At 51.1% G+C, this 17,738-nt stretch overlaps 1 long non-coding RNA gene across 1 annotated transcript; it reads right to left on the reverse strand.

The window, feature by feature from the left end:
- Positions 1 to 9,601: 9,601 nt before the first annotated feature.
- Positions 9,602 to 10,849, reverse strand: LOC136305358 (uncharacterized). The gene is made up of 2 exons (XR_010725284.1): positions 10,777 to 10,849; positions 9,602 to 9,711 (listed from the first exon to the last, which is right to left on the reverse strand). It is a non-coding gene; the product is annotated as an uncharacterized lncRNA (long non-coding RNA).
- Between the last annotated feature and the right edge of the window lie 6,889 nt (positions 10,850 to 17,738).

Here is a 17,738-nt window from a genome sequence, read left to right on the forward strand (position 1 = left end):
TGCCACGCGCCCGGGCTCCTTGCCTTTTTCCCTCCCTTTTGGCCCCGAGCTGCGGGCGGGCGGCAGCGCCGCCCCCGAGCTCACAGTGCGGGGCTGCCACGCGCGTCGGGGACGGGCACGGGGGACAGCTGCACTACCGCTCTTTGCCCACAGGGTGGCAGCATTGCCACACAGATCAGGCGGGACGGGCGGAGGGGGACAGCTGCACTACCGCTCTCTGCCCACAGGGTGGCAGCACTGCCGCGCGGCGGCGCGGAGCGGAGGCATAAACGAACGTGCCCAGGAATGCCCTGGCGAACAGCCTCCGGAATAAACGGCCCAAAAGACCCCCGAGCACACCTGCGAGAGCCCTGCCAGCAACCAGACCGAAACAAAAAAGCCTTTCATTCAGGCTCTATTTCAATATTTTTTATCTTTGTGATTCTGATATTTACATTCATCATTACAATTCATCTTTTATATTATGTACATTATACATCATGTATTATGTTTATTATACCATTATATTTATTATATATATTAGATATAGAAAGTTATATAAAAATAATTTATTATTTATTATGTAATGTTATAAATAATACATTTCATTTAAATATGATTATGTACATTATAGATGTTTATATTATGTATATTACATATATTTATAAAACGTGTAGTATGTAATAGTATATTGTGTATTTATTATTGATATTATTTTTCATATCCTATACTTTTTGTTATTTTTCTTTTTCATTATTTTTTAAATTCGTTTGTTTATATTTTAAACGATATTTTACACTAGATGAATTCATGAACCTAACACATCAGAAACACAATTAATTTGAATTAAATGAGCCTGGTTTTCTAAGGGGTAAAGTTTTAATCTTTATTTAAATAATATGGGCATATTTTCTCTATCTGTATGGGGTTTTTTTGGTGGGTTGCGGGGGAGTTTATTTTGGGGGTTTTCTTTTTTTGTTCGCTTTGTTTTGGATTTCTTTGCTAATAAACAAGCAGGGTCGGAGAGTTCAAAATAAAACGTCTACTTTGTTTTTATTGCTCCCTCTGAAATACGCCTCGACAGCCTGGACAGCAGGCTGCTGCTGGTAACACTGTGCACGGGTAGGAGGAGACCTGGTCGGGGCTGGGAAGGAAAAAACGGCACCACGGTGGTCACAGCTTTCTCCCTTCAGGAGTTTTATGGAGCAGAAAATACAGAGCTTTTGCCAACTGCGCTCTCTATGACATCCGGACGTCCAGCGGGCACCGAGGTCATTTCTCATCTTTCTTGCCAACAGCCAAACCCCCAGGTGCCCGGGGGAAGAAAGAGTATGGGGGAAAAAAAAAAAGGAACAAAGAAAACATGAAAAAATAAACCAAAACTATAGAAAATAATAAATAAAATTAAAATACCAAAAGAAAAAAATTTCAAAGTAACAAAAAAGTGGAAAAAAAATTTAAACAAAAAATTAAAATAAAAAACGAAAAGTAGTTTTAACAAGTAAATAAATAGCTAAAGAAAAAAAATAAAAATTAAAAAACTGAAGAAAAAGTCTTTGAAAAACCACAAAACGCAACATGAAAAACCACAACAAAAGAGCACAAAAATACAAAAATAACAAAAAATAAAATACAAAATTAAATAAACGCAGCTCTCACCTCCTGCCACTGCCTAAAAAAGCGCCATGGCTTTCCTCAATTATGCAGCAATAAGGGAAACAAACCCAGTGCCCCCCAGAACAGAAGGTTTTCTAGACAATTCCCACTTTTGCTTGGAAACAAATTCTATTGTAGTGGGAAGCTCATTTTGGACAAACATCCAAATGTGCCAAGGTAGGAAAGAACCAGCCCCTTGTGTCCAAGGAACAGCAGCTAGGCCTGGATTCAGGTTTTAATGGCATTTATGTAATTAAAAATGCAGTAAATTGAACTTTACAAAGAGACGAATCGTGGCAAATAAATACTTCAAAGTTTTCTTGGGAAATCACAGAATTTTGTGGAGATGGTGCTGGACAATTGCTGATTTACCAACATTAATTGGGTAAATTTCCTTGGAAATGTGCTCTACAAGGTACAAAAATTCCAATTAGGATGGAAAATTGGAATAAATAAATATTCCCTTACTAAAATCAGAGAGAAAATCAGAGTTATTCCTTCAATTAAAAGGAAGGAATAACATCTAAATCCAAGCCTGCCTGGAAAACAAGCTCAGGAATTTCTAACATTGAAAACTTTTGCAAGAGTCATGAAGTTGGTGAAAGTTCATGGAATGATGATTAAAAATCTGCTTCCTCTGCTCTAATTTTAAAGGGAAGTGGGAATTCAACAGGTCCAGTTACTCCTATCCAAGAATGATCTGTGTTTTGTGGGAGTACCAATGCAAAGAAACTCCAATCTTACTTGGATTTGACATCTGAAACTCTCAGCAGAGTTGGCAAGTTTCAGTGGAACAAAAGAGCCACAATTCCTGCAATAACCAAAATTCACCTTGGCAAAAACAGGAGGAGGAGGAGGAGGAGGAGGAGGAGGAGGAGGAGGAGGACACCAGGAACACACTCCGGCTGACAGCAAGGATTTCTTGGAAAAGGCAGGAAATCAAACTGACAGTCTCTGTCCAGTTATGGCCAGGCAATTATCCAGGAGTCAGAGAGAAAAGTGGGAACCTTGGACTGGGATAAGGCCTTCCAGTGGCTTCACTTCCTACTGGCTCTCTCCTTTTCGCCAACTACCTGCAAGAGGAAAAGCAACAGGAATAAAGTCTCAAACAGGATGGCCTTGGTCCAGGCAGACTGAAATGCAGCTCCCAGCGAGGGAGGCCAGGCTGTGCCTCGGGGAGCTCCGGGAATCTGGGATTGCCCGTGGGATTCAAGGGCTGGAAAAGCACACCCACCTGCCAGGTTCAGTGCTGGGACCGAGCAAGGCCGGGGCTCGGGGGCAGCAGTTAGAGCTGGGACTGCAGGAGAACACCCCAAACCCGGGTTAAACATCCGGCACGACACGCAGCACGCTCCGGGAGAAACTCGGGCGGGAGAAGCCCCGGGATGCTCCACGTTCCTTGCCCTTGGCAGCTGTGCCAGGGCCTCCCTCAGAACGCTGACCTCACCGTGCAGCTCCTACAAAATAGGAGAACTTATGGGAATCACCCAGCAATCCATGGACTTCCAGTTATTAAGAACCACAGCTGCAGCGAAAGGTGCCCAAACTCTACTGCAAACCAGCAGGGCTGAGGAGACGCAGGAATTTATTCCAGAGGGGACACAAGGATCCCTCAGCCAGCCAGGATTTCTGGGCAGAATTCCTGCAATAACCAAAATTCACCTTGGCAAACAGAGGAGGCGGAGGAGGAGGAGGAGGAGGAGGAGGAGGAGGAGCAGGAGGAGGAGGAGGAGGAGGAGGAGGAGGAGACCAGGAACACACTCCGGCTGACAGCAAGGATTTCTTGGAAAAGGCAGGAAATCAAAGGGACAGTCTGTGTCCAGTTCTGGCCAGGTAATTACCCAGGAGTCAGAGAGAAAAGTGGGAACCTTGGACTGGGATGAGGCCTTCCAGGGGCTTCACTTCCTACTGGCTCTCTCCTCTTTTTGCCAACTGCCTGCAAGAGGAAAAACAACAGGAGTCAAGTTCAAACACGGACAGGATGTGCTGGCTTCAGGCAGACTGCAGTGCACCTCGCAGGAATCACTGAAAGGCATGAAAGGAACCAAGGGAAATTAAAGAAGAGCTGCCACCTCCAAGGGCTCTCCAAGGCAGGCTCAGAACCCTTACCAACGATTGGCTTTAATACAGCAACTCACACAAAGTCACCAACACCACACGGACACAGCACCGTTCTTTTGGAGTGGAGTTCTAGAGAAATGCGGAAGAACGGAAAAGCCTTCCTAAACCCGGAAACTCCTTGAAGAGATAGACAGGGCACAGCTGCTGACAGAGCCTTGGGATTCAGGGGGGAAAACCCCAAGTTTTCAGTCTTTAGCATCTTCCACTCTGCCATCGTTGACAGCAAACACGGCTTCAGCCTCAGGGAGACGCGGAGAACTCCGAGATTTTGCAGATCCTGCTCTCACCTCTCGCCCCATATTTTTCCTTTCTTCCAAAACGATGACAACAAGAAAAGTCAACTATTGCAGTTTTGCTTGCTTGATGTATTTTTTGGTTTTACTTACACGTGACTTTCAGATCCCCATCCACACTCAGAATCATTCAAACCTTTGAGCACAGAGCCTCCAGGCACCGCTTATTTCTTCTGAGATTTGATTCAAGAAGACCATTTTTCAGAGCCTGACATGAGATTGGCAACTAAGTTTCATTTTACAACTCTTCCCCTTTTTAAACTGTGTTTCCTCAAAGCTTCCCAATTGTGCTAAGCTTAGAATTCACCCCAAGGAAGACCTGAAAAATGCCTTGCCATTTCCTTTCCTCCTCCCTCAAGCTCCATCAGGCTGGCAGAAGGCATTAGTACTGTTTCCAGAGCAGTTGGCCTCACTTGTACTGTTGGTCTGTAACGGCTGCAACAAAATACGCCCTCCTGGAAGCAGTTCAGCACTTACTGATCACTTCTTTGTTTTGGCACTTCCCAGCCAGGGCCTGCGGGGCCTCCTGCAGGTGCAGGTCTTCGCTGACAAGGCTCCACTTGTGCAGCAGGAGCAGCAGGAGCAGCAGGAGCAGCAGCAGGAGCAGCAGGAGCAGCAGGAGCACCAGGAGCAGCAGGAGAAGCAGGAGAAGCAGGAGCAGCAGGAGCAGCAGGATCAGCAGGATCAGCAGGAGCAGCAGGAGCAGCAGCAGGAGCAGCAGGAGCACCAGGAGCAGCAGGAGCAGCAGCAGGAGCAGCAGCAGCAGCAGCTCCCTGAAATTTTAGAAAATATTAGAAAAATACAGGCAAAAAATCTCACCTCTGTCCTCCCCTAAGGACACCCCCAGGACATCATCCCAGTTTTTCCCAGCTAGGAGCTGCAAGGAATTCAGGCAGGGGAAATGACATCAGGGAACAGCTTTGTAAAGTCAAAGGCAGAAAGAGAAGATCCACCAGCAAAGGGCAGGAAAGGGGAAAGGTTTCTGAAAACATTTCTGCAGTCTAATTAATAATTATTTCCGCTTCCCCAGCGAGAAGAACACAAACTCACAGCCATTCAGGCCTGACAGTCCCCTGCAGCCAGAGCTCAGCACACATCCACAGAAGCAAGTCCAGCATCTGAAAGAAAAAAAAAACAAACAAAAAACAAACACAACAATCAAACCAGTAGGAAAAGGTGATTTCTTTGGCTTCAAAGTTATTTCAAGTTCTTAAAGCCCAACACAGCTGATAGGAGAAACAGAGCCAGGGCTCCTGGCAGACAGAGGGTGTTTTCCCCCCGAGGGGATTGCAGAGGAATTGTCTGGGATTTGGACTGTCCCTCGGGGTGACACCAGTTGCTGTGACTTCTATCATTCCATATGTTTGACTCCCAAAACTTCCCAGCCCAGGGGCTTGAGCTGACAGGGCAGCAGAAAGATTGTTCTCTGTGTGGTGCCCAGATTTGGGGTTCACTGTCACCTTTGCTAGTTTAGATGAATTATACCCACGGCCCCGAATTCCCTGCTCAGTTCCTGCTGCAATAACCTCACAGTGCCTCACGGAGCACGGATATTCCCACACAGAGCTGCTGCTTGAATGCCAGACGTGTCAGGAACCAGCAGAGCTTCCAAGGAAGCTCAGCAGGATGGGGACAGGATAGGTTTCTATTCCATAGATTTGGTTAATTATAACCCTCACCCCCTGGGGGTCACCTGTCAGATTTCCCTGGAATTCAGCCACCCCCCTGAGCTCGGGCTCCAGGTGATGTTTCAGAGCAGGAGAAGGCACTGGCCGGCCTGTGCTGAGGCAGCCCCTGTGCCCTCGGGAGGACACAGCTCCCTGCAGGAGCTCAGCTCCTTTCCGAGCCCCAGCAGTGGCCTCTGCAAGTGCCTTTCCCTCAGGCAAGGGACGCCCATCCCTGCCTTCAGCACACCTCCAGTGGGACCCACCTGCAAAAGCTTTCCATCGCTTCTGCACTCCGGCCGGCTCCCTGGAAAAGTCCAGACCTCATCCAAACGAAACTCCATCCCACTCAAACCTTTGATTTTGAGGCATCTCCGAGGGCCGTTGCTCTGGATTTAATTTCTGTGAGGGAGGAGCGCCTTGGCTTTAATGCTGCCGACGGGTGATGTCCTCAGGCTGAAAGGGAGGGGATTTGGGGTGGCCAGGACATCCCTGGCAACTGTGTGGGAGCTCCGGGAGGTGGGAATTGCTGTCTGAGCCCCTCTGCAGACAGCCCGAGCCGCCGTTCCCGGGCAATGCCAGCTGTTCCCCGGGGAGCTCTTGGGCTGTGGGTGCCTCTGTCCGGGCTGCAGCATCTCCCCGTGCCCGGCGGGAGCAGCCCCTGGCCGAGGAGCCGCGGCAGCCCCGGGGCCGTGTCCGTGCCAGCCCCGAGCCCGGCCCCGGGCCCTGCGTTTGGCCGCCGCTGCCACGGGCGGGGCCCCGCAGGCACAGCTCCTCCCTGCACATCATCCCAGGGCTGCTGGCCCCGCTGGGGCTGCCGGCCTCCTTCCTCCCTGCGCCTCCGGGCACCCGGGACACCTGCAGGAAACCCCGAGGGACACTGCAGGCGGCACGGGGGGGCACCGAGGCCTCCGGCCAGAAAAGCAGCCCCGGCCTCAGCAGCTGCCATCAGTTTGGCCCGGCAACACTCACCTGCAGGAAACGCCCCTGTGCGGGTGGGACCGGCCCTGCCTCTCTGCAGAGCTTTGGCCGTGGAAGAAGGGAAGCCTCAGGACTTGTCCTGCTCCTTTCCGCCCGGAAAGAGACTTTGTGTGAGTACTTTTACGGCAGCTGTTGGGTAAATCCTGGAAAGGACAGGAAATCAGCGTCACTGGAAGAGCTTTGTGCTGTCGTGAGCTGCCAGCCACTTCTGCCCTTGAGCCATTCCAGGGGCTGGTGTGTGAAGCAGCTTTGGCAGAGAAGGCGGCACTGCACTTACCTTAGTGGGGCCAAGCGTTGCCATCCTATGGAGGTCCATCCCCATAATGCAGAGATTGGTTCAGCTGCTTGGAGCAGAGTCCGGGTAATGCCAAGGTGCTGAGTTCGATTCTCAAACGGTCCGTCCGCTTGAGAGTCAGATTTTAGGATCCCTCTCAGCCTCAGTATATCCTGTGACCTGGAAATAAGAGGAAAATTCTCGGCTGAGTTTTAATAAAACAGCTTTTGCCATTGCAGGGTGTGAGCTGCACTCGGCGATTTTCGGCCGCGACGAGCCCCACGAGCCTTCCGCCCTTCCTTGCCGCCATCATGGTTGCGTCTGAGGCCACTTCCGGTCCCGCCGGCATCTTTTTTGCGGCACCTCTAAGGCCCCCGGCAGGTGTTTACACAGACGCCTGACTAAATCCACGAATTTAAAAGCAAGCGCGGCGCGGCTGAGCACACAGCCCGTGTCCCCACACCTGGAGACGCCGCGGAAAATTGCGCCTGGGCGGCGCCGTAGTCGGGGTTTTGTGCAGGCATCTGGGTAAACGCCTATAGGGTCCTTATTTTTTCGCGCCCTTTTGGCCGCCCTTTTTGGAAGGTCGGGTGCCTCGCGCCTCGGCGCCATGTTGTGAGGGGCGTCGCGTGACTTCCGCTTTTGCTCGCCGCCATCTTTGCTGCGGCTGAGGCCACTTCCGTCCCGGCCGCCATGTTCTTGGCGCCTCGGCATAGGCCCCCGGCAGGTGTTTACACAGACGCCTGACTAAATCCGCGAATTTAAAAGCGAGCACGGCGCGGCTGAGCACACGGCCCGTGTCGGCACACCTGGAGACGCCGCGGAAAATTGCGCCCCGGCGGCGCCGTTGTCGGGGTTTCGTGCAGGCATCTGGCTAAACGCCTATACGGTCCTTATTTTTTCGCGCCCTTTTGGCCGCCCTTTTTGGAAGGTCGGGCGCCTCGCGCCTGGGCGCCATTTTGTGAGGGGCGTCGCGTGACTTCCGCTTTTCCTTACCGCCATCTTTGTTGCGGCTGAGGCCACTTCCGTCCCGGCCGCCATGTTCTTTGCGGCTCGGCATAGGCCTCCGCCAGGTGTTTACACAGACGCCTGACTAAATCCGCGAATCCAAACGCAAGCGCGGCGCGGCTGAGCACACGACCGGTGTCCCTACACCTGGAAACGCCGCGGAAAATTGCGCCCTAGCGGCGCCGTAGTCGGGGTTTTTGTGCAGGCGTCTGGCTAAACGCCTATAGGGTCCTTATTTTTTCCCGCCCTTTTGGCCGCCCTTTTTGGAAGGTCGGGCGCCTCGCGTCTCGCCGCCATCTTGGTAGTGGAACCCACTAAAATGCCCCCTCGGCTCCTCCCACAAGCGCCTGACTGAATGGACTGCAGCCCGCGGCGCCGCTGCGCCCCCATCCCGTGTCCGCACACCCGCAAACGCCGCGGAAAATCGCGCCCGGACGGCTCCGGGGTCCGGGTGGCGCGCGCAGGCAGCCGGCTGCCACGCGCCCGGGCTCCTTGCCTTTTTCCCTCCCTTTCGGCCCCGAGCTGCGGGCGGGCGGCAGCGCCGCCCCCGAGCTCACAGTGCGGGGCTGCCACGCGCCTCGGGGACGGGCACGGGGGACAGCTGCACTACCGCTCTTTCCCCACAGGGTGGCAGCATTGCCACACAGATCAGGCGGGACGGGCGGGAGGGACAGCTGCACTACCGCTCTCTGCCCACAGGGTGGCAGCACTGCCGCGCGGCGGCGCGGAGCGGAGGCATAAACGAACGTGCCCAGGAATGCCCTGGCGAACAGCCTCCGGAATAAATGGCCCAAAAGACCCCCGAGCACACCTGCGAGAGCCCTGCCAGCAACCAGACCGAAAAAAAAAGCCTTTCGTTCAGGCTCTATTTCAATATTTTTTATCTTTGTGATTCTGATATTTACATTCATCATTACAATTCATCTTTTATATTATGTACATTATACATCATGTATTATGTTTATTATACTATTATATTTATTATAGATATTAAATATAGAAAGTTATATATAAAATAATTTATTTATTATGTAATGTTATAAATAATAATACATTTCATTTAAATATGATTATGTACATTATAGATGTTTATATTATGTATATTAAATATATTTATAAAACGTGTAGTAAGTAATAATATATTGTGTATTTTTTATTGATATTATTTTTCATATCCTATACTTTTTGTTATTTTTCTTTTTCATTATTTTTTAAATTCGTTTGTTTATATTTTAAACGATATTTTACACTAGATGAATTCATTAACCTAACACATCAGAAACACAATTAATTTGAATTAAATGAGCCTGGTTTTCTAAGGGGTAAAGTTTTAATCTTTATTTAGATAATATGGGCATATTTTCTCTATCTGTATGGGGTTTTTTTGGTGGGTTGCGGGGGAGTTTATTTTGGGGGTTTTCTTTTTTTGTTCGCTTTGTTTTGGATTTCTTTGCTAATAAACAAGCAGGGTCGGAGAGTTACAAAATAAAATGTCTACTTTGTTTTTATTGCTCCCTCTGAAATACGCCTCGACAGCCTGGACAGCAGGCTGCTGCTGGTAACACTGTGCACGGGTAGGAGGAGACCTGGTCGGGGCTGGAAAGGAAAAAACGGCACCACGGTGGTCACAGCTTTCTCCCTTCAGGAGTTTTATGGAGCAGAAAATACAGAGCTTTTGCCAACTGCGCTCTCTATGACATCCGGACGTCCAGCGGGCACCGAGGTCATTTCTCATCTTTCTTGCCAACAGCCAAACCCCCAGGCGCCCGGGGAAAGAAAGAGTATGGGGAAAAAAAAAAAGGAACAAAGAAAACATGAAAAAATAAACCAAAACTATAGAAAATAATAAATAAAATTAAAATACCAAAAGAAAAAAATTTCAAAGTAACAAAAAAGTGGAAAAAAAATTTAAACAAAAAATTAAAATAAAAAACGAAAAGTAGTTTTAACAAGTAAATAAATAGCTAAAGAAAAAAAATAAAAATTAAAAAACTGAAGAAAAAGTCTTTGAAAAACCACAAAACGCAACATGAAAAACCACAACAAAAGAGCACAAAAATACAAAAATAACAAAAAATAAAATACAAAATTAAATAAACGCAGCTCTCACCTCCTGCCACTGCCTAAAAAAGCGCCATGGCTTTCCTCAATTATGCAGCAATAAGGGAAACAAACCCAGTGCCCCCCAGAACAGAAGGTTTTCTAGACAATTCCCACTTCTGCTTGGAAACAAATTCTATTTTAGTGGGAAGCTCATTTTGCACAAACATCCAAATGTGCCAAGGTAGGAAAGAACCAGCCCCTTGTGTCCAAGGAACAGCAGCTAGGCCTGGATTCAGGTTTTAATGGCATTTATGTAATTAAAAATGCAGTAAATTGAACTTTACAAAGAGACGAATCGTGGCAAATAAATACTTCAAAGTTTTCTTGGGAAATCACAGAATTTTGTGGAGATGGTGCTGGACAATTGCTGATTTACCAACATTAATTGGGTAAATTTCCTTGGAAATGTGCTCTACAAGGTACAAAAATTCCAATTAGGATGGAAAATTGGAATAAATAAATATTCCCTTACTAAAATCAGAGAGAAAATCAGAGTTATTCCTTCAATTAAAAGGAAGGAATAACATCCAAATCCAAGCCTGCCTGGAAAACAAGCTCAGGAATTTCTAACATTGAAAACTTTTGCAAGAGTCATGAAGTTGGTGAAAGTTCATGGAATGATGGTTTAAAATCTGCTTCCTCTGCACTGATTTAAAGGGAAGTGGGAATTCAACAGGTCCAGTTACTCCCATCCAACCTTGGACTGGGATAAGGCCTTCCAGTGGCTTCACTTCCTACTGGCTCTCTCCTTTTCGCCAACTACCTGCAAGAGGAAAAGCAACAGGAATAAAGTCTCAAACAGGATGGCCTTGGTCCAGGCAGACTGAGGTGCAGCTCCCAGGGAGGGAGGCCAGGCTGTGCCTCGGGGAGCTCCGGGAATCTGGGATTGCCCGTGGGATTCAAGGGCTGGAAAAGCACACCCACCTGCCAGGTTCAGTGCTGGGACAGAGCAAGGCCGGGGCTCGGGGGCAGCAGTTAGAGCTGGGACTGCAGGAGAACACCCCAAACCCGGGTTAAACATCCGGCACGACACGCAGCACGCTCCGGGAGAAACTCGGGCGGGAGAAGCCCCGGGATGCTCCACGTTCCTTGCCCTTGGCAGCTGTGCCAGGGCCTCCCTCAGAATGCTGACCTCACCGTGCAGCTCCTACAAAACAGGAGAACTTATGGGAATCGCCCAGAATCCCTGGACTTCCAGTTATTAAGAACCACAGCTGCAGCGAAAGGTGTACAAACGCTACTGCAAACCAGCAGGGCTGAGGAGACGCAGGGATTTATTCCCGAGGGGACACAAGGATCCCTCAGCCAGCCAGGATTTCTCCCAGGCTCTTCCCACTGCTCTCTAAGGACACAAACAGCAGTTTTTCCCTCGAGTTCCCCTTTCCATCAATGCCAAGACTCGTGTTCTCCTCCAACCCCAGGTTCAGGAAGGAAAGTAGGAATATTATCACTGCACAGACTGTCCAGGAGGGTGTGACTGAGGCAGCAGCACCAGCTCCCACTCCACTGCTGCTCTGGATTCCTGAGCAGCTCCTTTCCATCCTGCCCTTCCCAGCACCATTCCCTGGGTGCCATGTCCACAGACACCTTCTCCATGCAGCTTAAAACCCACAGACACCAACAGAAAGGAGATCAAAAATCAATTCACATGTTGCTAGTCAGAGAGAATGGGAGAGGCCTAAAAATCTGCATTTATTTTAGAACACTAGAGCAATTTCTTCATGACCCTGACTATCAGTGATGGGCAGATAAACACCTTCTTTAACTTACTACCCGCAAAAACATCAAGTTTCAAGTTTAGTAAAGATAAAATTTTGCTGCAAAAATAAAAGAGGTGGGATGCTGGTGTTAGTGCTTTAACCTTCGGACATTAGCGGGTATTTGTAAAACAAATTCATTATTGAAGCAGCTAACTTGAAAATAAGGGGTTTTTACAATAAAGTTGACCAAAAAAGAGTCTCAAAATTAAGATATAGGCTGCACAAATATTTAAGAAAAAAAAAGTTGTCTTTCGTGCGTATAACCTGCCAGCCTCTCATGTTTTCAGTCCTTACCATTTATTTTTACCAAGGTGATGATTAAAACCTTGTCAAAAGCTCAAAAAAAAAAATTCCAGGACAAGGCAGGTGTTTTCCCAAGTACCCTCAGTGTGGAGCTGTGTCAGCCACAAGTGTTTGCTCCCTCAGCCCAGCCCGGAGCAGGCTCCAGCTGCTGCCCAGGGGGGTTACCAAGGGACTCACCTGTTTGAAGCTGTAAACGCAGGTGGCCTGCACTGGAGTGCCAATAAATGTGAAATGTGTGACTCTCACCTTGAATAGCGATCGATCTTCTCAGGGGAGCCCCTCACCCAGGATGGGGGGCTCTGCCACGGATTTCATCTCTCCGCATCTGAAACAGAGTCAGGACAACAGTCAGAGTGCTGCAGGATACCTTGACAGCTCCACACATCTTGTGGCAATCTAGGAATACCCTCTACAGTCTAACCACACCCCACATCACAAATTTCAAGCCCCCGGCACTATTACCCTCGTACCCCTACACCCAGACTGAGCAGCAAGGCAGAGCAGCTCCCGGCCAAACACACACCAACACCCGTGACACAGCACAGGACAAACGAGGGGACACAACAGGGACAGAAAACTCTGGCAAGAAGAATGACCCTGAGGGTCCAGAGAACTCGGAATGAGATGACCGAGGTGAGACGGAAGGTGAGCTGGCCAGGCTCAGAGAACCCTGCAGGAACAAGATGCCATCGGGATGACTTATCCCAAGAAACGCAGAGATGGATGCCCGAGAATCCTACGGTCAGAATCCTCCACCTGTCTTTGCATTCTCACAAGACCTAACCCGCCGGAATGGATCAGGGCGGTGCACGGCTGTCAGTACAGCTCAGAACAAGACCTGAAAAGGCATCGGACTGGATGCTTGTGAAGAGAGATGGATTCTGATGAGTGTCCGAGCAGCTGAGACAAAGGCACCTGGCTGAGGAGCACAGAGATCAGAAATGCTAAGACTGATGCCAGGGGTTTTGACAGGCCCCTGAAAGGACTAAAGGAAAAGACAAGACACCAAACAGACAGAGTGCACAAGAGACAAGTGACACAACACACACCAGGACTGCTCTGCCCTGCACACCTCAGCACTGACATGAAAAATGAGACTTTTCCTTCATGTAGCCTAAGGGGTCACATCTTGGTGCCCCCAACTCCAAATCTGACTTAAAAAACCCCTCCCGGTGATCCCTGCCCTGGCATCCTGCTTTCATCCCCTCTGTGAGCCACAGCCCTCCACTTATCTCTCAGGCATCCAGGGAGGCAAATCCCTGCCAGGTCCAAAGAAGGCCGCCTCTCCCTCAGAAAAATTCCTCCCATCACTGGGCTGCTGTCTCCTAGTCAGCTACGATAAAGAAAATCAAATACCAAAGCATAATCTTAGCCGCACATCAGCCAAAACCCAGCAGCTCTGCTACTCACCGTCTCTTAAGCAGGACCGGGCCCTCGGGCCCCGTGCGTGCGTCAGCTGAGCTCGGAGGCCGACGCTCGCAGCGCCAAAGCCTTAGAGGCGTTACTGGCACCGAGCCCACCCACCGTGGCCTCCATTAGGGCTGTGAGCATCCCCGGTTAGAGCAGGACAGGAACGCAGGGTGGACATCCCCGGTGAACCTCAACCCTGTGGACTCTGCCCCACCACTGTCACTTCCTGCCTGGCCCTAGCTTAGGGCTACTGCCTGCACCTCTCAGGACTTCTGGCCTTGTCTTGCGTTAGGATTGCTGCCGGCACCTGCTCTCAGGGAAACGGTGTTGGCAGCAGCGCTGTGCCGGGATGCCTGTACTCTGACTTGTATCCTAGGCTGTACCCCTGATTTTCACTGTGTGTTCTCTAGTCCTTGAGTCCTTTACCTCAGCCTCTGTGTGTATCACTGTAACCTCCCCCCTTCTGAACCCTGCTTCTTCAGAGCCCTAGACCTTGCAGCCGGGGACGCTCTGCACCGTTAGGGTCCCAAGAGCTGTCCCGCACGCAGGACAGGTACATCCACAGTTGTTCCCTGCCTACCCTAAGAAACGTGGCCCTGAGACAGGGCAGAGGCTGACAGAGCCGAACTCTTTGCGGTGGCAAAAGGCACGAAGCCTTACCAACCGCCGCCTCGAGAGGGAATCAGGAGCACTTCCACCGGCTGCGGAGAGACAGGGAATCCCAGGGTGGGTGGGGCGGGAAACCCCCGTTATCCCCAGCCCTGTTGGATCCTGCTCCCCACTATCGCTTCCTGCCTGGCCCTAGCCTGACTGTGTCTGCACAGGTCAGAGCTTCTGGTGTGTTCCTGCACTAGGGCTGCTGCCTGCACCTGCTCTCAGGGGAAGTGTGCTGGTAGCAGTGCTGTGAGGGCCGCTACACCTGTACTCTGACTTGTATCCTAGCCTGCTCCCCTGAGTTTCACCGTGTGTCCTCTAGTCCTCGAGTCCTTTACCTCAGCCTCTGTGTGTGTGGCTACACCTCCCCCCTTCTAAACCCAACTTCTTTAGAGCCCTGCACCTCGCAGCCAGGCCTTCTGGCATTGTCCTGCATAAGGGCTCCTGCCTGTACCTGCACTCAGGGAAACGGGCATGTCTTTAGGGCTACTCCTTCGGGTCTGGGGTAGGGGTGGGGTCGGGCTGGTACACCTGTACTCTCAATTGGCACATCTTGGACATCCCTATCTCCACACCTGACTCAAAAACCCCTCCTGACAAGTCCTGACCCAGCACTCCACTTTCATCCCCTCTGTGGCTCTGAACCCTCCACTTATCTCTTGGACGTCTGGGGATGAGAATCCACGCCGGGTGCCAAAGAAGGCCGCCTCTCCCTCAGGGAAACTCCTGCTGTCGCCGGGCTGTTGTCTCTTAGTCAGCTACAACAAAGAAAACCAAACATGAATGCGTGATCTTAGCAGCCCATCACCCAAAACCCGACAATTCTGCTACTCACCGTCTCCTAAGCTTGCCTGTGTCCTCGGCCCCGCGCTTCAGCTGCGCTCAGAGGCCAACGCCGGCGTCGCAGGGTCTGCCTGGGTAAAGAGCAGACAAGGTGACGTGGCAGCGCTGGAACTTGAGGGGACCCTCCCTCCTCCTCCTTCTCCTCCCTGACTCACCTCAACTCCTCGGCCGTTATCCAAGCCTACCTGGATGGGGCCTTCCCAAGGAGAAGATCAAGGCTCCATCACAGACTCCTGGAATGCTCCCGGAGGGCTCACGGGTGAGGTGACGCGGGTCTGTCGTCCCGTTGGTGAGAGGGGAGCTCGGCCTCCTGCGAGTGGACTCCCTAAAACGCACAAGAACGGAGGCTTAGAGTTGCACCAGCGAGTGAGGCTTGAACAATAGCAACGGCTTCTGTCCACCCGTCACTGCTCACCTCGCCCACGTCAGCTTGACTGCTGAGATCCGGCTTCACCACCTAAAAATAAAGACAAAGAACAGAGCTGTAACACAGCCATCATTGACACCTCCCCTGCAAACAGAAACAGGGACTGACCTTCTCAGGGGAGCCCCCTCACCCAGGATGGGGGGCTCTGCCACAGATTTCATCTCTCTGCATCTGAAACAGAGTCAGGACAAAAGTCAGAGTGCTGCAGGATACCTTGACAGCTCCACACATCTTGTGGCAATCTAGGAATACCCTCTACAGTCTAACCACACCCCACATCACAAATTTCAAGCCCCCAGGACTATTACCCTCGTACCCCTACACCCAGACTGAGCAGCAAGGCAGAGCAGCTCCGGGCCAAACACACACCAACACCCGTGACACAGCACAGGACAAACGAGGGGACGCAACAGGGACAGAAAACGCTGGGCAAGAAGAATGACCCTGAGGGTCCAGAGAACTCGGAATGAGATGACCGAGGTAAGATGGAAGGTGAGCTGGCCAGGCTCAGAGAACCCTGCAGGAACAAGATGCCATCGGGATGACTTATCCCAAGAGACGCAGAGATGGATGCCCGAGAATCCTACGGTCAGAATCCTCCACCTGTCTTTGCATTCTCACAAGACCTAACCCGCCGGAATGGATCAGGGCGGTGCACGGCTGTCAATACAGCTCAGAACAAGACCTGAAAAGGCATCGGACTGGATGCTTGCGAAGAGAGATGGATTCTGATGAGTGTCCGAGCAGCTGAGACAAAGGCACCTGGCTGAGGAGCACAGAGATCAGAAATGCTAAGACTGACGCCAGGGGTTTTGACAGGCCCCTGAAAGGACTAAAGGAAAAGACAAGACACCAAACAGACAGAGTGCACAAGAGACAAGTGACACAACACACACCAGGACTGCTCTGCCCTGCACACCTCAGCACTGACATGAAAAATGAGACTTTTCCTTCACGTAGCCTAAGGGGTCACATCTGGGACATCCCCATCTCCAAACCCGACTCAAAAAAATCCCTCCCGCTGACCCCTGCCCTGGTACCCCGCTTTCATCCCCTCTGTGGCTCCAAGCCCTCCACTTATCTCTCAAATGTCTGGGGAGGTGAATCCACGCCGGGCGCCAAAGAAGGCCGCCTCTCCCTCAGAAAAATTCCTCCCGTCACTGGGCTGCTGTCTCCTAGTCAGCTACGATAAAGAAAATCAAATATCAAAGCATAATCTTAGCTGCACATCAGCCAAAACCCAGCAGCTCTGCTACTCACCGTCTCTTAAGCAGGACCGGGTCCTCGGGCCCCGTGCGTGCGTCAGCTGAGCTCGGAGGCCGACGCTCGCAGCGCCAAAGCCTTAGAGGCGTTACTGGCACCGAGCCCACCCACCGTGGCCTCCATTAGGGCTGTGAGCATCCCCGGTTAGAGCAGGACAGGAACGCAGGGTGGACATCCCCGGTGAACCTCAACCCTGTGGACTCTGCCCCACCACTGTCACTTCCTGCCTGGCCCTAGCTTAGGGCTACTGCCTGCACCTCTCAGGACTTCTGGCCTTGTCTTGCGTTAGGATTGCTGCCGGCACCTGCTCTCAGGGAAACGGTGTTGGCAGCAGCGCTGTGAGGGCCGGGATGCCTGTACTCTGACTTGTATCCTAGGCTGTACCCCTGATTTTCACTGTGTGTTCTCTAGTCCTTGAGTCCTTTACCTCAGCCTCTGTGTGTATCACTGTAACCTCCCCCCTTCTGAAGCCTGCTTCTTCAGAGCCCTAGACCTTGCAGCCGGGGACGCTCTGCACCGTTAGGGTCCCAAGAGCTGTCCCGCACGCAGGACAGGTACATCCACAGTTGTTCCCTGCCTACCCTAAGAAACGTGGCCCTGAGACAGGGCAGAGGCTGACAGAGCCGAACTCTTTGCGGTGGCAAAAGGCACGAAGCCTTACCAACCGCCGCCTCGAGAGGGAATCAGGAGCACTTCCACCGGCTGCGGAGAGACAGGGAATCCCAGGGTGGGTGGGGCGGGAAACCCCCGTTATCCCCAGCCCTGTTGGATCCTGCTCCCCACTATCGCTTCCTGCCTGGCCCTAGCCTGACTGTGTCTGCACAGGTCAGAGCTTCTGGTGTGTTCCTGCACTAGGGCTGCTGCCTGCACCTGCTCTCAGGGGAAGTGTGCTGGTAGCAGTGCTGTGAGGGCCGCTACACCTGTACTCTGACTTGTATCCTAGCCTGCTCCCCTGAGTTTCACCGTGTGTCCTCTAGTCCTTGAGTCCTTTACCTCAGC

The sequence above is a fragment of the Chamaea fasciata genome, unplaced genomic scaffold (assembly GCF_029207755.1).
Source record: "Chamaea fasciata isolate MVZ Bird 193981 ecotype frontalis unplaced genomic scaffold, bChaFas1.0.hap1 SCAF_375, whole genome shotgun sequence".
Taxonomy (NCBI): Eukaryota; Metazoa; Chordata; class Aves; order Passeriformes; family Sylviidae; genus Chamaea; species Chamaea fasciata.